The sequence below is a fragment of the Haemaphysalis longicornis genome, unplaced genomic scaffold (genome assembly GCF_048455015.1).
Source record: "Haemaphysalis longicornis isolate Haplotype H1 unplaced genomic scaffold, Haemaphysalis longicornis Haplotype H1 scaffold_8, whole genome shotgun sequence".
Lineage (NCBI taxonomy): Eukaryota > Metazoa > Arthropoda > Arachnida > Ixodida > Ixodidae > Haemaphysalis > Haemaphysalis longicornis.
The window spans coordinates 123,628,071-123,651,984 of NW_027526445.1; positions in this window are offsets into that span (position 1 = coordinate 123,628,071).

Below are 23,914 nucleotides of genomic sequence, written 5' to 3' on the forward strand. Positions count from 1 at the left end.
TACAGGGAACCGATTCCATGAGAGTCTAGGGAAATAAGAGATGAGCTGCTGAGTCCAGTCAATGTTTATTGGCTCCATTGTTTTGAGCAGGTCATGATGCGGCAATGGTTGAGGAAACTCATTCAAAAATTGCCAATAATAATTGATTTCCCCGCTTACGAAGGTATAATTAAAATTTGTACGAAGATGCTGTTGGCAAATGTTACTTGATTACACTAATGAGTTTTTATCAGCAGAAACTTTATTCAGTTTCCATTAAACGAAGTATTTAGATATTCTGTTGCGTTTTGTTGGTTGTTGACGTTTTATTGAGAGCACTCGTTAAAAATATGAACTCAGCATAAAAGAGCATAAAAGTAACCTAGCAGTTTAAATCTTATAGCATTCCCTCGATACAGTGGAAAAGCGCGGAAAAAAATGGACTTCAAAGCTATATGTTTTAGCCTGATTAGTTCGGTCAATTGGTTCTCGAAAGAGTTTCAATAGACTGTTTTGATTAGGTTTTGTGTTGTTTTTTCTCAATACAAATCCTTTTCACATTCTGATGACAAATCTCTAGAGCTGGTGAGTTTGAATTTTTTTTATTGAGTAAATAAAAACTCAACATGAAGTGAATTTAAAAATAAAATACATTTTTGTATGTGGCTGCCGTTTCCGGTTGGCCGCGATAAAAGACGTTATATTCGTAAGTACCGGCAGTGCGGCGACCTTACGGCCAGAAGAGCTCATTTTGCCCCGGTTAAGATACGGACCAGAAGGTGTTCTACGAAATGGGAGATTCTCGTAATAGTTTCGTAGTGTAGAGGAGCCTTCGGGGAACATAAAATCCAACAAGATAGCTCGCGACGAGCTTTACAATGGGGTCTCCTCCAACATCTTGCTTGTCAACTGCCGTTTCTCGGAATACGGATTGTCGATGTGAATATTCCTAGCGAAATTTTTCAACCAACCGCCAGCCATGTGCTTGCATGCGTAATTTCGCTATTACATTTGGGCAGGCAGCAACAAGATGCGGTGCAGTGGCCGGCGTGGATTTATGTGTGCAGGACAGGGATACTGCCGCCTATCGCCGCATCGAACGGAACTCCTGGTTCCGGGTCGCTGGTGGCCGGTAAGCGCAGAGAGCATAACTTTTAGCCTTGCCTAGAATACGCAGTTTTACAGAACGGGAACCCAACGTTGTGGGAGGCCCCAAAAAAACGGAAACGCAAACGCAACACGCTCGCGCGTGACGACATTGGAAAAGCGTCTTCCTCACCAGCTCGCCGCCGGTTTGGGTTGCTCGAATGGGCTGGGATTTTGGGAACTTTAGCCTTAGCATCAACGCAGATACCGACCAATAGACTGACAAATGTAATATTGGAACTTAAAATACATTTTTGGCTGATTTTAAATAACATCAGTCGCCTTTTAGGTCAGCTTTCTTGTTTGAAAGTGAACGAATAATTGCTCCAAATGATTATTCTTAGAGACTTGTCTCCTCCTACATCGTGTCCATATATGATTCTCCGCTTTTGTTTGTTCGTCTTTTTGCACTGATTGCATCAGCAGGCGCTGTGGCATTATCTAAAACCACAGCTTCCCCGTGTCAGAGTCCTCCGGGGCAGGTGTGCACGTGTTATAGTGACGTGTGATCATGTGTATACCGGTAACGCTGCACAGTCTACATATATCTTTTTTTAGAGGTGCCAAGGTGCGCAGTTAGCGTGGTGGTAACGCACTTAGCTCTACTTTGGATTTTGTACTAAACTCGCATTGCGATCTCAAATATGTTTTTTCTTGCTCTTGACGGTGGCAATTGTGGGCACTGAACCGGACGAATAACCAGTAATACCAATGCCAGTTATAAAAAAGCGCCTGCTTTTATTCCAATGAAGCACATGAGGATTTTTTATTTATAGTGGCGTTTTATATTTTATGCGCAGATTCAACACGCTAGAAGTGTTTCAATTTAACCCTGTGAATTGGCTTTTGTGTCGTCACAGCTGCCCTAAACAAATCAGCTGCTAAAATAGAGTGAGAAAAAGTGCACGCCTTAACTAAACTTTTCTTCTTTAAAATGCCTTTAAATCGGGGAAAAAACTAACACGACGTACGTATTCTATATTGAAATATGGTAGAATACGGTAGAATAATTCCTTAAAGCCTGCACAAGTCAGTTGACATAGAGCTCAAAAGGTGGCCTACGCTAAATGCAGGCTGAGTACGTGTGAAGCTCATCGTTTAAGGAAACATTTAAGGAAATATTTCTGAAAAAGCACCGAGACGATGCGGAGGAATCTCGGAATTTCAATTGCCATTTATTAACCGAAGCTCGTACTCATTGTTAAGTGCAATCCGTGGAGTCGCCAATTGGCAGCTAGGACAGCCGTACCGGTAAATTTTTTAATTAAATATATCAAACCGCATGGCGGTACTGAAATTTATGAGCCGTAACACTCCGTGAAAGACGATGTAAGTGACGATTTTGAGTAAACGACATAAAGGTGACACTGAATGTAGGTGAAAGCAATCAGGAAATTTGACACCCAGTGAGCGTTGATGGTGGCCATCTCTATAAGAAACATACATATGGGCACAGGATCATATTTTGAACTTAGTGATCATGCAAAGTTTGTGTATTTACACCTGATTCACTGAAAAGGCATACCAATTGAAGAGCCCCAGCAGATAGCCTGTTAACTATTTTCTTGCAAATGATGAATATATTAACTAATCATCTCAAGAAGCATTACAAAAGGATGCACGATTTGAGGTCCAACCTAGGTTTTTAAATGGCGTGCGACTGTGGGGCATCCGCGCTTTTAACACACACACATACACACACACGCACGCGCACACGCGCACGCACGCACACACACACACGCACACACACACATAACCCTCGCACAATTATCAATACGTTTTGTTTTGCAATACCTCTCGGAATAGAACGACTCGCTATTCGAAGACGTAGTTGAGGGTCGGAACGTTTCGATCGCCCACGCAAGCAATTCATGTACGTGGTGCATAAGATTTGCCCCATCAATGAACAGACATTCACACGCAACATTTTTAACTATTACCCAAATAACTAAATTCTGGAAACAAGTGTTACGATTGTTCGCACGCGACAGGATCAAAACAAATAATTGGAAATCCGTACTCTTAATTTCACGTAAGAAATTGCAAAACTATGCAAATGGAAACAGTTTTTATTGGAAAAACAAGACAACATTGTGATTTAAACAGTAATGTGCAGTAAGTTTTATTTTATATATTATTTCAGTTAATAAAAAAACATACAGGTTTAAACAACCTGTGTATATGTTTTGCCAAAATAAGTTATATATTATTCTTTCGTGTTTAATGGGACATTCTTTATGGTAGACAATATACAATACTTTAGTTGATCCAGTTTTAATTAAACATCAAGAAAGTGTTTAGGACAATATATTTCACTACAGTTTGTAGACCTTCGTCTAAGGTGTAGGGCTGCGCCCTTGGGGCCTGCTTTACCGACCACACTGCACGTTTTGCGAATGGACCACCACGTCAGAACCCAACGCCAGTCTGTATTTGAGCTGCAAATGGTATTAAAACTACAATTGCAACAGGAAAATGCTGCAAAAGGTTTGATTGCGGAAACAATCGACTCAAGTGAATCGTTACCGCAGATCTTTCTTTCGCTCTCGATTGATAAAGAGTAAAGTATATCAGAAATGGGGAGCATTGCTCAACCAGGTGCCTCCTGATCCACCATATGCGGATAGGCGTGTCGTTGGCATGAGCAAAGTGGTTTTTTTACCGCTCACCACGGAAGTCACGCACGTCCGCAATGAAGACAGAAGCCGCGCTTTCCGATTAGAACTCGGATGCCTCATCAATTCGTCCATCTGGGATCCTGTGCTTTCCGTCAGTTTCGGAAGTTTTGATATCATACTACAATTCATCTTTTGACCGCCCTCTGTTCTTGCTCAGCACTATTGCTAATGATGTTTAAATCTTTGCTTATGTATGCTGAGTGAAATAAGCTGAATTTCTATATGGTTTGATTTTTGGAGACCTCATGGGTTGACATTGAAACTGCATATATTTTCGGCTTTATCATCTCGATTATGTATATGTGAATGCAGGTTTCAAACCCAAAGCACATTTTAAAATATTCCTTCGTTATTCTTGCTGCCCGATATCGCTAGAAAATTGAATGCGCAGCCAGTGTTTGCAGGTAAGGCACGACCCACTTCCAAGGTTGCTTAATTATTTCCCCGCACGAAGTACTTCGCTGCAAAGGTGAACATTATATTCCTTGTATGATTATTGTTGGAGGAACCTGCAACCTGTCGACGAGTACACCACACAACCACTGGACGGTCATAAAGTTCAAAAATGAAAATTTTTCACCTATACCTTATAATTGTACCAAAGTTTCTGTGTTGGCGGTTGGAATACACATATTGAGTAGATTTAGCCTTAGTAACAGTTTATCAATACGCATTTTTTCGGCTTAACTTCGCTATCTCGGAAGCTATGACGCTATGGCATTTTCGCAAGTCCTTGGGATCCAGCGAAGTGTTCAATGAAGTTGTTGTAAAAGAAAGAAATCATAAATCATCTTACGACGACGACGGTTGGCGCGGAGCTCTGCCGTCAGTGACTCGTTGCTGGTTGTCCGAGTTTGGAGTTTTGCGCCGTAGAGCTTTCACTGTGATTCGCACACAGTTTGGACTTTTTATCGCACCGGCTCTGACTTTTACACATGTTGTCATAAAGTTTCGCCCGAAAAAGCTTCGCGGTCAACTATCGTCGTGGTTGGACGGGGGAGGGCGACCCTTTTTTTCTTTATAATATTGCATGTTCAAGCACCTATTTAAAACTCCGCACTTCCGTGGTCGTGTTGAAATGGCGCCATCAGATAGACGTCGGCTTCATAACAAGAGCTACCTAGGTTCAATTCCAACCACGGGAAGCATTGTCCTTTCACTTCATCCACGGTTATTCTGATCGTTAGTGAAAGCTTGCGTGTTCTCAAGGGACACACGCCGTCATTAAAACATAAAAGTTTTGCTTTAAAAAGAGAGTTAGTATGAGCGTGGTGATACTTTTTATATCAGGAACCTTACCTTACGAAAAATGCAAATTAGGCATTCAAAATAGCAGTGTAGCTCTATTCCCGCGAAAGCCGCAACAAGACGTCATGATGACTTTACGGTGCTTCGAGGTCTCTAATTAGATTCAGCACAGACTTCGAGAAACAGTATCTGCATCTAAATTTCACGAACGAAATTTTAAAATTTTTCTTTGCTGTAAAATTGTTATAAACAATGCATTTTCCTTGTAGCCAGTTTCAACTTTAAGGTCAGGAGCTTGTATCCAATTTTGAAAGAGTTTCGAGATGCAGCCGCTGGATGCTGCTAAATAGCACTTTAAAGCTCCCAGTGAATACATCTACTGTCTCTTCTATATGTTTATGTTAAGCCTACTCTACTGCCACAACTTCTCGTGTATAGGTGTATCTACACTCTCTGCCCCTGCTCTGTTCACAAGGTGTGTACATGCCCTGACGATCCATTCAGTCCTTACGGACCTCCTTGTGTAACGGCAGCCTTCTACATTTATTTTACCTAAATGCGTTTTCATTGAGCGCCCGCACACATACTGGCCACCACGCAAAACAGAAAATGGGGATCTCTCGAAGACGCCCATTTGCCGCTATGTCCTTCAGGTAGGACCAAATAATCGACCTTTGCGGCCAAATGCAAAAACGCTCGAAAAGAATGAGTTGACATTGTTTCTGACCACCAAGAACTCTAATCCCGTTTAAAATTGGCCCCGCGGGCGTGAAATGGCACGTGGAAAAAGATGAAAGATTCTCGATCGCTGTGTTAGCACTGTTCAAAAACCAGTGGCACTGGGGCCTAGTGCGAAACACGATATCTTATTTCCGCACCAGTGTTCAACACTAGAGTCACTAGAGAAAACTGTTCAAAAACCAGTGGCACTGGGGCCTAGTGCGAAACACGATATCGTATTTCCGCACCAGTGTGCAACACTAGAGTCACTAGAGAAACAAGCATTCCTAAATAAAATACAGAAACAAGCCTCACTAGAGAAAATAGAGAAACAAGCCTCATTAGAGAAACACGCCTCACACTAGAAAGACTAGCCTCCCTAGCAAGCCTGGCCTCGCAAGGCTTGAGGGGGGACACTGGTCTTAAAAGAAATTCTTTTAATTTTCAAGTAAACCGAATTGATCATCTTGTTCCTGTGCCCGTATTTTCTGTGTGGAGTCTGTTAAATATCTAGGTGTGCATTTTGATGTGGACCTTTCGTGGAACACACACATGGCTGACATATCCTCACATATGTAAAAAAGGTTTGAACTACTGCCTCCATGCATTACAACTTCAAAGTGTTTCTGCCTTTCTCTGTTCGGGAAATACTCTCTCAAACTTTGGGTTATAGTGTTCTTTGTTATGGCATGTGCTGTTTTTTCAAGTGCTACGCTACCTGGAAAAAGAGAGTTAACAGTATTTTAAAAAACATAGCCAAGAGTGTTCTTTATAGGTCACACGTGCCGGATTCGGACAGTGTATTTAAGGGAAGTGGTTTACCGTCATTCGATACATTGTTCAGGCAAATCGTCGTGCTAAAATATTTCTGGTGTACGGATTATCGAACTCCCAATGTTAAACCTATACCTCTGCGACACATACCTCGATATATGACCCCAAGGGTCCGTACCCATTACGCAATGGCTACTTGGCCATATTATGTTCCTGCTAGTTTCAACGAATTGCCTGACGAATTGTTCTCTTCAACAACGCGGAAACACTTCCGTGCTGCTATGCTGGCATTAGAAACATGCAGAAGTATGTATTTTAATGCGGTGATCGGTAGGTATTTTTTGTTCTCTAATTATTTCCTTGTGATGAGGAAAATGCCACCCATCTGGCCTTAACCCATGTAGATTTATTGTATCTTTGTCTATTTGTCTTCGTCTTTTCTGCTTGTCGGTTGTTGTTTGTTTTCTTTTTTATTTGCTCCCTTTGTCGCCTTCTCTTTTTTCTCCTTTTTTCTTCTTCTCTTCTTTTGTTCGCTTGTCTTTTTTTACCTTCCTATTCAGTTGCTACTGTCAATGAGTGTTTTTTACAGAAGTGAAGGCCATTGCGGCCGGGCGACACCGCACAAGCCCACCTGTAGGCTTTAGCGGCCCCATTATCCTTCTGTATGTACTCCTTGATAATAAACAACGATTATATCTTTTGGAAGTGTTATGTTGTCATTCTACTTGAATGACTACCGGGTGCAGTTTTAACTTTGTTGTTGTGAAGCTGCCGTTAGTAAGGCACAACTCCATGATGAAAATTCCACCGTGAATTTGGCATCTCCTAGTGCCTTTTGGATGGTACAATTATAGTTTTCCGAGCTTCAGGTTATCTACCCAGAAACATGCTTATTAACATAGTACAAACAATTTAGTTTACCTTCTTCATCTACGTTGCCTGCCCCAGCTAATTAGGTTTTCTGTTTCGCCCTTGGTTGGCTGAGTATTCCAATCACCTTACAATGTGGAATAATTGGAGCCATAAAAAAAAAGTAGCCACTCTTGGGCGACCTAAACCCGAAACCTTTGGTCTGTTCCCCTGTCCCTCGTTTCAGCGCACCAGGTCAAAATTTAAAAAAATTCTGCAGAGATGTTTATATACGCAAGACATTTACAAACTACTAAATATGATACCATAGTTCACATTTGTCAAAATTGTGCTGCAGAAGAAATAAAATATTTAGGTGATGGAACGTTTTCGTACGTAACTGACACTGAAACTGTTCTTCAAAATAGAAATACTGGAAGTATAAATGTGGCTTACTATCAATACAGAGCAAAGGCGAAAATTTTACGAGTCGATTTACTGCACTCGACTATTGCGGCGCCTCTTTCTCCAGTATTTTTATGTGGCGAATGTTGTTACAACACTAATGCGAGCACAAATACGGAGACAGGCGTTTTCTTTGTTGAGGTGTTTTGTTCGCATTGACTGCCATGTTCATCCGTCTGTAGTGTGGCGAGTTGGATGCTGCCACGTACATTACTCGAACCACGGCGAAATTGTACTCAAGGGAAGTATCATAAACACAATTTGAAATAAAGTTCAAAGTAAAAAGTTCTTATTTCTTATTTCTTATTTCTTTTCCTCATTCTTATTTCTTCTTTTAAATGTTATTTATTCTTCTAAATCGTATTTTTTCTAGGCTCACATAGGATCCCAATAAAGCGGCCAAGTATGCGACTAAACGTGGTTTAAAAATGTTCGACACAATTGCTGCTTTTCCGTCTATGAGTTAAGCAACAATAAATGAATCGCAAAAGAAAAACACTCGGAGCATGCTTCGGCAAGTGGCCTTGTGAAGCCGATCAGGTACAGCGCAAAGCGGTTTTAAGGTTTTTTCATTACTCTGTATGGTCCTAGTATTATTAATGAGAAGCTCGCTACCAATTAGCTATAATGCTGATGGGGCTCACAGCGTTTAGATATCTTAACCTGTGGCTTCTAAAAATTTTGGGAGAAAAAGCTTAGTGAGTTTAAGGTCCCCTCTCTCAGGCGTAGTTATGCTTTCTCCTTAAAATAAATATTGAGTAAGTTAGCCTACCTGACATTTCGATAGGCTTTTTTTTGGGTTTTTATTTATTGCACTAATAAGCTGATTTCAGTGGTGAAAGCAGATGGCCTGGCCGCTTAATTTAAGACCGTTACTGCTTTGGGATACCAGAATAATTATCGATAGTTGTTTGAGGATATCGAGATTTAGAGAAGTCGTTAATTATTATTTCAGCAATACTTGCAGAATATAATATCGTGGTGAAAATACGCTTCGTCATAAGAGCACTTCGCTCCCACGTATTATTCTGTAGAAATCGGCTGCATTCATTGCTCTATTTGTGAGCGCCAGAGTAATGCTGTTCAATGTATTTATCAACTATGTAGTCCCTAACAAGTGCTCTTCAGGTTGATTGCAAAGGTTAATTATTGAACATGAAAGAAAACGGACGTCTTCGGAAGATACCCACAAAAGCACTATCATTCAGTTTTGCCTAGTGCAAAATATAGAAGCTGGGAGTCGCTGAAAGGGCCTTTAAATACAAGAAACATAAACACCGCCCTTACAATGCTCGAGGTAGCCCGCAAGGACTGAAGTGAGCTTCAAGGCATGTTAAAATTTCTTGAACATGGCAGAGACACAGAGTGAAGATACCCCTTTACTTGAGAAATTGTGCCAATAAAGCAGGCTTAACACAAAGAAATTGAAAAGGCAGATGATATAATGTTTGTCAGCTTTCAGGTGCTATATGACATATGACAGCGGCCCCGATCCGCATATCCAAACTATTTCAAAATTGGGTTACACAGAGCAGGCTACGAAAATTCATTGCCTAAAGAATATTTCAGCAAATTCGGTTTGAGGAACTATGTTTGTCAGAAAATCTATTCGAGAATTTCGGGTTAGCGACTGTGGTGAGAGCAGTGCTGAGAAGTCATATTCACTGCCAAATTCGTTTTTCTTGTGTGGTTAGATGCGCTGCGACAAAAATCGTGCACTTCTCGTGTTTACTGAGGGTGCATTTGAAAGCAAAGCTTTCATTTGTCACTCATAGATTATCCCGCTTCTAAAACGCATTCCAGGAAAGCCAACCTGCTCTGTCAATGATGACAATCGTTGGTCAAGTTAAAGAAAAAAAGGGATGCAGTTACACTGAGCTTGAAAGGTGTGGAAAGTAGGGCACAGGAAATGGGCAGTACTTCCGCGAGTTTATCGTGGTAGAACATGTAACACCTGCTACAATGATCTGCTGAGAATCAATATACCTGTAGGGCAGTGCCTTGAACCAGCACACCGTATTTTGGGCAGATTTGACACTGGTCATAGCTCAACAATGTATTAGTAGAAGTAGAGCACCAATTTCAGAAACTAGCAGCATCCTTGCAAGCTTTTTTTCACAAACATACGTTTACGTTTTGTGAAAGGTATCTGAAAACATACGTTTTTACATACGTTTATGGCTAGCTGGCAGTCCATTCTCTTTGCTCGGAGAATCGAGAATGGCTCGGTTTCTCTCACCTTTTTGTAGTGACGTGAAACAGGGTCAGGCTCGTTCTTTCATTTTGTGTCTGTGTGCAACAAAGATGAGTTGTTGGTTGGTTGGTTGGTTGGTTCCTTATGTTATGGCGCGTACCCACGCGGGGGATTGGCCAAGAAGCTGCCTGTAATAATTAGGCTGTGACCCGGTTTATTTTAGACAGAAAAAAAAGAAGTACGAGAAAAAACATCGAGTGTAGAAAAAGAAATCTTTGGATAGAACAGGATTGTCAGGAAAAAAAAAACTTGCGAATGAAGGCATAGCTATCTAGCAGGGCATCCGGCATGTCGCCGCAACAAAGGAATGAAAGGCGATCACGACATCTGTGTGGCAATATCCTATGACGGAAGCACCCAGGGAAAGAATAACGGTTAAAGATAAAGGGAGATTCAGCCGATTAAACGTGTATTCAAGGTGCGTGCGTCGCATCGAGGAAAAGCTGCGGCAATTTAAAAGAAAGTGTTCTATTGTTTCAGGGGCCTTGCAGAAAGGGCATTGAGGAGATAACGCCTGACCAGCTTTGTGCAGATAAAAATTTAAAGGGGGGATTCTGCAACGAAATTTTGTGATTGCGACCTCACATTTACGAGATTCGCAGAATTTAGGCTTCCATAAGTGAGAGAGGTGAATATAGTCGGAGCATGAACGAAGGGCATCTTGCCGATTAATTTGTAAACCTTGAAGGCGCCTGAACCTCGCCCCCAAAAGAAAACTGTCAATTGGGCAATTCACGACGGCAGGACCCCCAAGAGCCAAATTGGCTAATTGGTCTGCCATTTCATTGAAGATTATCTCTGCGTGACCAGGGACCCACACTAACCGGATCTCGCGAAGCTGGTAAGGAATGAATGAACGGAATGACCTGAGAATGGAAGAATCTTTATCATTTGTTAGAGCAGTGCATACGGAGAGAGAATCCGAAAGGATAACCACCCCCGCAAATCTGTGCTGTAGTTTATTAAGGGCTAAGATTATCGCCAATAATTCTGCCTGAAAGATCGGGGTATAGTCTGGCAGCCTGATTGAGAAGGACCAATCTAGATACTTAGAATATATTCCTACCCCAGCCTTCTCATCACTTTGCGAGGCATCTGTGGCAATGACGACATCAGTATGAAGAGTGGCCAAGTGATCTTCAAGTAAATGATTGAGTAATCGGGCCGGCAATAATTTCGCATGCGAAGGAAAAATGTTGTCCAAGCTTATGTCGACAGGCGACACGTTATCAGAATAGGGCTGGAGTTGTTATTCAGCGCTTCAGTTTGTCTTCGTTTTTTTTTCGTTTGTTCGTTTAGTTAAGCACCGGCCTTAGATGGCCTTGCTTCAGCTTACGAGTACGGAATGTTTTTCACTTGAAAGAACTGCTTTCTCCTGCTCTAGATAGAACGTAGGTGCGAGTTTGCACTTTGCAGAATTCTCTGTATTTCACATTGCAGTTCAACATTTGGTATTGTATACACTTCACTTTCTCCTCAACGAAAGTTATGTATGCAAGTGATATTGATTTGTTTTATTACGTTGTTTATTACGACCACGCTACACAGGCGATGAGGCGCGCAATAGTGGAGGCCTCCAGATTAATTTTGATTAACCGGGCCTGGTATCTTTAAGGTGTGGTAAACTTTCGAACACAAGGGCGTGTTCGCTTTTTGCGTCCATCAGAAAAGCGGCCTTAGCGTCGGGGAATCGAAATCGCGTCCTTTGGCTAAGCAGCGCAACACCTTAGCCGATGAGCCACCGCAGGACTGTATGTGAGGGATAACGGGAGCTATGACTTCTCTAATGAAGTTCACGAGTGAAGGAGGATGAGGCCAAGTTTGTGTCCACTTGATTTAAACTGTTTTTTCACATTGCGCTATATGAGAAAATTTCCTTGTTCTTTTTTCGACGTGTAGTGGTTTATACCAAAGTATTCCTCGTTTGTTTCTGAGTATGTATAGGCGTCGCTTTCTCACTGGAATACTATTGTAGCGTTCGGGTTTGTGATTTAAGTAAGCATTTCTGCAAAACGGTGCCGTTAGTATTATGCCTACCCAGAGGAACACTGCATCGTCGCACTAGAATGCGATGTCCCATATGTGTCTTGTAAACTTCGAACATAAAATCGCTCTATCAAATCTACCCCCCCCCCCCACCCCGGAGCACAACGTATGGCAACATTACATGTTTAAAGGGACTAGGGGGAGTGATTTGCCCACAAAACTTGGGACCGCGATATGTGCAGCACCCCCATCCTCCAGCCTTCCCATTTTCCCCGTCCGAGATCTGCATGCTTCCGCGCCAACTTTTCCCAGACTAACTTTGAATATCTCCACTGCCCCTAAATCGCGCAAAAAGTGCAACTTAGCAGTACTGAAGATTCCTCCCCCCTTCTCTCAATGCGTGGTGAGGTATCACCCGCAAGACCGTTTTTTTGTTTAAAGAAGAAAATCAGCTGGTGGTCCGGGGAACCGATTCCATGAGAGTCATGGGAAATAAGAGATGAGCCGCTAGAGTCCAGTCAATGTTTATGGGCTCCATTGTTTTGAGCAGGCCATGATGCGGCAATGGTTGAGGAAACTCATTCAAAAATTGCCAATAATAACTGATTTCCCCACTTACGAAGGTATAATTAAAATTTGCACAAAGATGGTGCTGGCAAATGTTACAGGATTGGACTCATGAGTTTTTATCAGCAGAAACTTTACTCAGTTTCAATTAAACGAAGTATTTAGATATTCTGTTGAGTTTTGTTGGTGTTTGACGTTTTATTGACAGCACTCATTAGAAATATGAACGTAGCATAAAAGATCATAGAAGTAACCTAGCAGTTTTAATCTTATAGGATTCCCTCGATACAGTGGAAAGCGCTGAAAAAAAAGGACTTCAAAGCTACATGTTTTAGCCTGATTAGTTCGGTCAATTTGTTCTCGAGAGAGTTTCAATAGACTGTTGTGATTATGTTTTGTGTTGTTTTTTCTCAATACAAATCCTTTTTACATTCTGATGACAAATCTCTAGAGCTGGTGAGTTTGAATTTTTTTTATTGAGTAAATAAAAACTCAACATGAAGTGAATTTAAAACCAAAATACATTTTTGTATGTGGCTGCCATTTCCGGTTGGCGGCGATAGAAGACGTTATATTCGGAATTACCGGCAGTGGGGCGACCTTACGGAGAGAAGAGCTCATTTTGTCCCGGGTAAGATACGGACCAGAAGGTGTTCTACGAAAGGGAAGATTCTCGTAATAGTTTCGTAGTGTAGGGGAGCCTTCGGGGAACATAAAATCCAACAAGATAGCTCGCGACGAGCTTTACAATGGGGTCTCCTCCAACATCTCGCTTGTCAAATTCCGTTTCTCGAAATACGGATTGTCGATGTGAATATTCCTAGCGAAATTTTTGAATCAACCGCCAGCCCTGTGCTTGCATGCGTAACTTCGTTATTACATTTGGGCAGGCAGCAACAAGATGCGGCGCAGTGGCCGGCGTGGATTTATGTGTGCAGGCCAGGGATACGGCCGCCTATCGCTGCGTCGAACGGAACTCCTGGTTCCGGGTCGCTGGTGGCCGGTAAGCGTAGAGAGCATAACTTTTAGCCTTGCCGAAAATACGCAGTTTTACAGAACGGGAACCGAACGTTGTGGGTTGCCCCAAAACTACGGAAACGCAAACGCAACACGCTCGCGCGTGACGACATTGGAAAACCGTCTTCCCCACCAGCTCGCCGCCGGTTTGGGTTGCTCGGGTGGGCTGGGATTTTGGGAACTTTAGCCTTAGCATCGACGCCGATACCGACCAATAGACTGAACAATGTAATATTTGAACTTAAAATACATTTTTGGCCGATTTTAAATAACATCAGTCGCCTTTTAGGTCAGCTTTCTTGTTTGAAAGTGAACAATTATTTGCTAAAACTGATTATTCTTACAGACTTGTCTCCTCCTACATCGTGTCCATGTGTGATTTTTCGCTTTTGTTTGTTCGCCTTTTCGAACTGATTCTATCAGCAAGCGCTGTGGCATTATCTGAAACCTCAGCTTCCGCCGTGTCAGAGTTCTCCGTGGCAGGTGTGCACCTGTTATAATGACGTGTGATCATGTTCAGTGGTAACGCTGCACAGTCTACGATATATCTTTTTTTAGAGGTGCCAAGGTGCTCAGTTAGCGTGGTTGTAACGCACTTAGCTTCTACTTTGGATTTTGTACTAAACTCACATTGCGAACTCAAATGTGTTTTACTCTTACTTACTTACTTACACTTGACGGTGGCAATTGTGGGCACTGAACCAGTAGAATAACCACTACAGTCAAATCTCGGTACAACGAACACCACATTAACGAACTTTTCAGATTAACGAAAATTTAAGAAATCCCACGCCGACTGCCTATAGTTTTAATGTAAAATTATTTCACTACAACGTACTTCAGAATAGCGAACTTTTCAAAATAATGATCGTTTTATTTAATTCCGTGCCATGTTAACAACACCTCAGTACTACGAACTCATATTTTTAAGGCCGGAGATTCTTAGATGTCCGTTAAACAATCGCGGCAACCGGGGCAGTGTGCTACTAGACGACACGGCAAAGCGCAGCGCAGAAGAGGACGTCTTGTAACTTGCTCCGCGGAATGCGCGAGCCGATGCAAGACGGAGAAAAAAAGGTGAGGAGAAGAGAAAAAATGAAGCATGGGTAGCCTTCTCCGTCCCGAAAGCCGCGGCCACGCTATTTGCGCCCCACCCCAACTTTTTCTACGTTCCGCCGCTGCTCACGTGGTTTGCTGGATCTTCACGGACATCAGCGGAGCTGACAAGAGGGGACATTGCCCGGAGCATGAGCGTTCAGGATGAAGAAGTGAAGATGGCAGCGAGGACGGCATGAACAACGATGCCTCTGAGGGTGCCGCAGCAGGACTCGAAGACTACGACGAGCACGCGACGACTGCGGATGTGCTGGACAGCATACAAAAACTCCGCACATGTCGTGGGAAAAACCGCACGGCCACTGATTCACTCCCCAGGAATGTGTAAGAGTTGGAGTCCTTCATGCTAGCTACTCGCGCTAGAAGAAAATCACCAACCACTTTAAATAAACGTGCATTGTTTTATGATCACTGGGGCATTTTTTGTGAAAAATGACTCCAAGGATGCACTGCTGTACACGTAGGTCGTTTTAGGCATTGAAATACTATTTGTTTTCTTAAATTTTGCAATTTTCACTATAACGACCTTTCAGAATAACGAGAAATTTTCCACGGTCCCCTGAAGTTCGTTATATCGAGATTTCACTGTAATACTAATGCCAGTTATACAAAAAGCGGCTGCTTTTTTTTCGATGAAGCACCTGAGGATTTTTATTTATAGTGGCGTTTTATATTTTATGCACAGATTCAACACGCTAGCAGTTTTTAATTTAACCCTATGATTTGCCTTCTGTGTCGTCACAGCTGGCCTAAACAAATCAGCAGCTAAAATGGAGGGAGAGAAACACACGCTTTAAATGAGCTTTTCTTGTTTAAAATGTCTTTAAATCAAGGAAAAAACTAACACGACGGACATATTCTATATTGAAATATGGTAGAATATGGTAGAATAGTTCATTAAAGCCTACACAAGACAGTTGACATAGAGCTCAAAAGGTGGCCTATGCTAAATGCAGGCTGAGTACGTTTGAAGCTCCATCTTTAGGGCTACCACGATTCCGAACCGCTGATATGTTCCTATCAACCTTACTTGAAGGCTTGAAGCTATATATACTCGAAATTCGACGAACGCCCAGCATCTAGAACTAATATTACCTGTTTGAACATTACATGATAATTACCCCTTCACCATTCTGTTACCAGCCGTAGCTCGCGCGTACGTTCTACATAAGGTGGAGTAATTATTGTGAGTGTGTTTTGTTTAAAAAAAAAGAATATTGGAAACATTTCTGAAAAAGCACCGAGACAATCCGGAGGAATCTCGAAATTTCAATTGCCATTTATTACCAGAAGCTCGTTCTCATTGTTAAACTGCAATCCGTGGAGTCACAGATTGGCAGCTAGGACGGCCGCACTGGTAAACTTTCTAATTCACTATATATATCAAACCGCATGGCGGTACTGAAACTTATGAGCCGTACCACTCTGTGATAGACGACGTAAGTGACGATTTTTAGTAAACGACATAAAGGTGACACTGAATGTAGGTGAAAGGAATCAGGAAATTTGACACCCAGTGAGCATTTATGGTGGCCATCTCTATAAGAAACAGACATGCGCACAGGATATTTTGACCTTAGTGATGATGCAAAGTTCGTGTATTTACACCTGATTCACTGAAAAGGCATACCAATTGAAGAGCCCCAGCAGATGGAAGTCTGTTAAAGGGGTCCTGAAATGCCTTCCGCCGATGCATGGATGTACATGTAACCAAATAAAGCAATGTATTAGCAATCTCCTCCTGCAAGAATTTTGTTAAAGCGATGAGTATTAGCTGAGAAATCGTAAATCAAAAACCGCGAATTATCGTCGCGCCGTATTTCCTCCTCCTTTCAACTGTTTCTTCGCTGTTGGCCTCCCCTCCCATGATGCTCCGCTCCTCAGCGGTGACGTACTTCCGCTATTGCGCTCCCACAGACTGCCGTCTGCTACGGGCCAGCTCTTTCGGCTTTTTCATCTCTGTAGACACCATGGACACAGGCTGGAAAAGCGAACGAATGACCTGGCCGCATGTGTGCGGCCTGGCCTTGCCCTTTCGCGGTGTACGTAGCTGCAGGGCTGCAGTTGGTATCGGCGGCGAACTCGCAGCCGCGTGGGGAGAATCGTGCGCTCGTTCCCTTTGGTGCACCGCGCACTGTTTATCCAAAAAGCGCGGTCTCAGATGTGGCCCCGCTGGTGCCGGGTGTTATTTTGCGGTGGTTGTAATTCCTACTACCGGCGGCATGTGAAAAAAGACATTTTCAACCGACACAGAACCCGTGCACAAAACGCGCCGGATCCGATCGCTTTATCAGCGGCGATGAACGTGAAGGCGAAGAGCAAACCAACGCTGCACTCGATCAGCGAGAACCCGTGTTCTGACAAGCTGCACCCATGTGTTGCATTCAACACTGACGGGAAAGCGTTTGTTTGCACTTGTTTGGATAGTCGTAAAATGTCCAAACACTCTGGCACTCCGCTAGCAGATCAGCCGGCGAGACATTTCGGAAAACATTTGACAGATGGCGCCGTATGCATTAGTGTGTCGCTACGCAAAACTGATGAGACGCTCTACTAAAACTCCCATCGCGGTGTCACGTAGCGGGACGCAAAAAGTTAGCGTTTAGCGTATGCAAAGGCCACAAACGCTGTACTAAAACTCTATTAGCAGCAAAATAGCGTGCGTATGTGAAACCGCTTGCGTTTACAAAGCTGCACGCCGAGCGCGTACGTTTCAAACCTAGTGACATCGTTTAAATACACTGGCAAGCACAGTGTAACGTAGTCAGATATCAACCGTATGCTCAGGCGACAAGCAAGAGCTTGTTTTATGTCGGGCGGAGATTGCGCATAAAGGCCCGTTCGCACTTGCGCCGAAAGCGAGTGAGAGCGGCAGGAATTCCGTCGCTTTGTCGCGCGACGATCGTTTTTGTCGAATGGTCGGGACAAATTTTGGTTGCGCGACAGAATTCCCGTCGCTTTCGCTCGCTTTCGTCGCAAGCGGGAATGGAAAGTTCTGCCGCTGCCGTCTGCTACGCAGCTCGGAGGTAACCGCGCGATCTGCTCGGGCCGGATGAACGCGCACACTCCCGCATGGCAGCTCCCCAAGCGGCAGACGGCCGCGTACATCGCTCCCGGCGCCCGCCTGGAGCCCGCCCTCGGCACACTAGCCAGTATATTTCAGGCACTATAATGGAGGAAAGATTTTTTGCTTCCGATGAACCTAGTTCTTTGCCCCTGTGTTTTTAAATACGTGAAGTGGTTAGCACGTCGTCCTCACGCAGCTCTGTATCGTCGTAGCATCGCTGATTGTCCGAACGAAGCTTGCAGCTAAGCCAATGCAGCGACCGAAGCTGTGTGTGTGTGTGTGCATCGCCTCCTGTGTGTTGTGGACGCGTTCGTTTCGCGATGAAATGCGACATTGTACTTCTGCGGGTGGATAGTGCTTCCCATGGTCTGGATTATCTTTCTCGAACGACGTACCACTCAACCTCGCATTTGGTATGTGCAGTGTGCCTGGCTAAAAGCCTTCTCGCTTGCGCGCCAGAGTTGTGACTTGCTGCTCGTCCCCGCAAACCGGGTGTGAGGTGAGTGCCGTATTTACGACGGGCAGGAGGGGGCAACTCATCGTCTGTCAATCGCGGTTCAGACTTGCAACGCATGTTGTGACGTTGCGTTCGTTCGAAACGCATCTCTGGATTGTTTTGAAGTTGAATAAAATGTACGCGTCAAACCCGGGCATTCGGCTCAGGGCGTTCTCTGCGATTGCACCAAAGAAGTCCCACGGGACTTTCTTTATGGTACGTACTCACGTAAGATAAAATCCACGTCGTGTTATGGCCGTGTTGCATTCAATACAAACGGTTAAGCGTTTGTTTACACTTGTTTCGTTTGTCGTAAAATGTCAAAGCACTCCGGCACTCCGCTGGCAGATCAGCCGGCGAGCCGACGCTGAGCAGACGACTCATCTCTTTGCCGGAAGTGCGTGAAAAAGCCGCCCAATAGCAGGATGTCTAGCTCATGACGAACATCTGGGAATCGATGATGTAGACATGTGAAGATGGCGGCGTCCAAAAACACGAAGGAAAGGGTGAGAAAAAAGCGACAAACTTTGCAACAAAAGTGTGAGCTTTCCGCTGCGCGTAAAAGAGTAATACTTGGCACAGGTGACGTTGGCGACCCAATCTAGCGATTGCGCTAGTTCATTTAGTGTGCTCAAAATGCCTTTCAGGGCCCCTTTAACTATTTTCTTGCAAATGATGAATATTATTAACTAATCATTTCAAGAAGAATCACAAAATGATGCAGGATTTGAGGTCCTACCTAGGTTTCTAAATGGCGTGCGACTGTGTGGTATCCGCGCTTTTAACACACGCACACGCGCGCACACACACACACACACACACACACACACACACACACACACACACACACACATGTAGTTGAGGGTCGGAACGTTTCGATCGCAGACACAAATAATTCATGTACGTTGTGCCAATAGATTTGTTCTATCAAAATACAACAATCATGCAACACACACCACTGTCATGAATCGAACAGGCTACAATACTGGAACTACAACAATCATACAACACACCTCACTGTCAACCGAACGCATCGAAACAGGCTACAACACTGGAACGTCATAATTGTCGCATAGCAGACACAAAAGGAACAGAAGAAATAATAACACATTCATTGCCTTAATGCCACGAAAAAAGTGCACAAGCAAAGCATATCAAAACATATCTTAGTGCAAAAACAAAAAAACTTTATTATTCAAATCAGTAATGTGCAGTAAGTTTTATTTTAGATTTTATTTCAGCTAATAAAAACATAGAACTTTAAACAACCTATGTACATGTTTTGCAAAGAAATTCTATATTATTCTTTCTTGTTTAATGGGACATTCTTTATGGTAGACCATATACAATACTTCAGTTCTTCCAGTTTGAATTCAACATCAAGAAAGTGTTTATGACAACAAGTTTCACTACAGTTTGTAGCCCTTCGCCTAAGGTGCAGGGCTGCGCCCATGGGGCCTGCTTTACGAACTAATCACATTGCGCGTTTAGGCTACAGGTCTCGCCCAGATAGACAACAGTCTGCTGGACGCGCCATTGCTGCTGCTTTACGGAGATTCACGTCGAGGCTCCTCGCTCTTGTTGCTCGCCCACCTATCCCTTTATCACTCCCTTTCTCCTCTCTAATCTTTATATACCCCTCCTCCGCCTCCCCCCGCTCTGGGTTGTGTGCAGGTGAGCCCCCAGCTGGGCTCAATAATATCCCAAGTGCATCTCCTTTCCTTTTCACTCGAACCACTTAGTAGTAGTAGAATGGACCACTACGTCAGAACCCAAAGCCAGTCTGTATTTGAGCTGCAAATGGTATTAAAACTACACCTGGAACAGGAAAATGCTGCAAAAGGTTTGATTGCGGAAACAGTCGACTCAAGTGAATCGTTGCCGCAGATTTTTGTTTCGCTCTCGATTGATAAATAGCAAAGTCTATCAGAAATGGGGAGCATTGTTCAACCAGGTGCCTCCTGATCACACGTATGCGGATAGGCGTGTAGTTGGCATGAGCAAGGTGGTTTTTTTACTGCTCACCACTGAAGTCACGCACGTCCGCTATGAAGACGGAAGCCGCGCTTTCCGATTACAACTGGGATGCCTCATCAATTCGTCTATCTGGGATCCTGTGTTTTGCGTCAGTTTCGGAAGTTTTGATAGACACTACAATTCGTCTGTTGACCGCCCTCTGTTCTTGTTCAGCACTATTGCGAATGATGTTTAAATCTTTGCTTATGTATGATGAGTGAAATGAGCTGAATTTCTATATGGTTTGATTTTTGGAGATCTCATTGGTTGACGTTGAAGCTGCATATATTTTGGGCTTTATCATCTGGATTATGTATATGTGAATGCAGTTTCCAAAGCCAAATCACATTTTAAAATATTCCTTCGTTATTCTTGCTGGTGATATCGCTAGAAAATTGAATGCGCAGCCAATGTTGGCAGGTTAGGCACGACCCACTTCCTAAGTTGCTTCCCCGCACGAAGTACTTCGCTGCGAAGGCGAAAATTATATTCCTTGTTTGATTATTGTCGAAGGTACCGGCAACCTTTCGACCAGTACACTATACAACCACTGGGCGGTCATAAAGTTCAAAAATGAAACTTTTTCACCTATACCTTATTCTTGTACCAAAGTTTCTGTGTTGCCGGTCGGAATACATACATTCAGTAGATTTAGCCTTACTAACAGTTTATCAATCCGCATTTTTTCGGCTTAACTTCGCTATCTGGGAGGCTACGTGGGTATGAAATTTTCGCAAGTCCTTGGGATCCAGCTAAATGTTCAATGAAGTTGTTCTAAAAGAAAGAAATCATAAATCATCTTACAACGACGACGGTTGGCGCGGAGCTCTGCCGTCAGTGACTCGTTGCTGGTTGTCTGGGTTTGGAGTTTTGAGTCGTTGAGCTTTCACTTTGATTCGCACACAGTTTGGACTTTTGATAGCACCGGCTCTGACTTTTACACATGTTGCCATAAAGTTTCGCGGTCAACTATCGTCGTGGTTGGACGTGTGGGGGAGGGGGGGTACCCTTTTTTGCTTTCTAATAATGCATGTTCAAGCACCTATTTCAAACTCCGCACTTCCTTGGTCGGTTCGAGATGGCGCCATCAGATAGACGTCGGCTTCATAACAAGAGCGACTTAGGTTCAATTCCAACCACGGGAAGCATTGTCCTTTCACTTCATTCACGGTTATCTTTATCGTCAGTGAAAGCTGGCTTGTTCTCAAGGGACATACGCCATCATTAAACCACGGGAAGTTTTGCTTTAAAAAGAGAGTTAGTATGAGGGAGGTCATACTTTTTCTCTCAAGAACCTTACCTTACGAAAAATGCGAATTAGGCATTCAAAATAGCAATGTAGCGCTATTCAAGCGAAAGCCGCAACAAGACGTCATGATGACTTTACGGTGCTTCGAGGTCTCTAATTAAATTCTTCACAGACTCCGAGAAACAGTATCTGCATCTAAATTTTACGAACGGAATTCTAAAACTTTTTTTGCTGTAAAATTGTTATAAACAATCTATTTTCTTTGTAGCCAGTTGCTATTTTAAGGTCAGTAGCTTGTATACAATTTTGAAAGAATTTCGAGATGCGACAGCTGGATGCTGCTAAATAACACTTTAAAGCTCCCATTGAATACATCTACTGTTCTTCCTATTTGTTGATGTTAAGCCTACTGTACTGGCGCAACTTCTCGTGTATAGGTGTATCTAGGCTCTCTGCCCCTGCTCTGTTCACAAGGTGTGTACATGCCCTGACGATCCATTCAGTCCTTACGGACTTCCTTGTATAACGGGAGTCTTTTACATTTATTTACCTGAATGCGTTTTCAGTGAGCGCAAGCACACATATTGGCCACCACGCAAAACAGAAAATAGGGATCTCTCGAAGACGTCCATTTGCCGCTATGTCGTTGTGATAGGGCCGAATTCAAAAACGCTCGAAAAGAATTAGTTGACATTGTTTCTGACCATCAAAAACTCAAATCCCGTTTAAAATTGGTCCCGCGTGCGGGAAATGGCGCGTGGAAAAAGAGCTGGACCCCCGGCTCGACTCCTTGTAGAGGTGACAAACCAAGGCAAAGAAGAAGAATTCTCGATCGCCGTGTTACCATTGTTCAAAAACCAGTGGCACTGGGGCGTAGTGCGAAACCCGATATCGTATTTCCGTACCAGTGTGCAACAATGGAGTCACTAGAGAAACAAACCCCCCTAGAGGAAATAGGGAAACAAGCCTAACTAGAGAAAATAGAGCAACAAGCCTCATTAGAGAAATACGCCTGACACTAGAATGACTAGCCTCCCTAGCAAGCCTGGCCTCGCAAGGCTTAAGGGGGGACACTTGTCTTAAAACAAGTTCTTTTAATTTTCAAGTAAAGTTTGTAAAACTTTGTGAAACCTGTCAGTCTTGCTGCTTTTTCCCGCTGATTTCAAATAGGACATTTTGTTTCAGTTGGTCAATTAGTTCCCAAGATAATTGGAGATAATTAGCCATTTTAGTCAAAAGAATAGACAAAAAGTATTTGTCGTAAAACTGTAATCTTTATATTTTTGATACTATGAACCAAGGCGAATGCAATAATCGAAGCAGTCTTTTGATACACCGGGTGGAACTAATTTTTAGCTCATTGAACTTCGGTGGCGCCAGTGGCACGGAACTATTTTTAGTGTGCATTTCAAACAATGAGGTTTAATGAGCCGTAAAATTAGTTGCAGGTGATGTATAAAAAAACTGCTTCAAAAATTGCATTCAACAGGGTTTGCAGTATTGTAAATAGTAAAGATTGCAGTTTTATGACCAACGCTGTTTTTTTATTGCTTGGCTAAAAATGTCTTATTTTCTTTAATTATCTGGAAAGTAATTGATCAAATAAAAATAATGGCATATTTTAAATCAGCGTGCAAAAAGCAACAAGGCTGACATGTTTCACAAAGTTTATTTGAAATTTAAAATAAGTTGTTTTAAGACCAGTGTACCCCATAATAAGAAGGTAAGCTTTTATAGCAGACAGACCTCTGTGTGTCGAGTTAAGTGTGTAGCTCCTGGCTTCCACATTAATAAATGCCGTTCGTTTATAGAAAAAAAATTACACCATCTCCCCGAAGGGAACTATGTGGTGATGTAAAGCATAATTGTTGGCGTCCATTCAGATCATCGGACGGTGCAGCGTGTCTCATGCAAAGCATAATTGTTGGCATCCATTCAGCTCATCGGACGGGGCAGCGTGTCATAACCGAAGCAGCAACTGAGGAAGCGGCGCTCGGTCTGGGTTTATTATATAGAGCAGATGGAGTGGAGAGAAGGAGATGAGAGAGGAGGCGCGCATGCGCGCTTCTCGCGCAGCTGGCGTGTTGCCGTTAGGTTGAGTGGTGTGGTGTTTAGTAGCGCCAGATGGAATTCCACGTCCGGGTCCACACCGGTGGCAAAGGCACGCAAGTACTCTTGTGTTACGGTGAGGAGGCGGTGGTGCTCGAGGCGCCGAAACTCGTCCATCATGTTCTTGTCGATGTTGTCGTCTCTGTAGTAGAATCGGTAGTCTCCGTCAGCGTTGGTG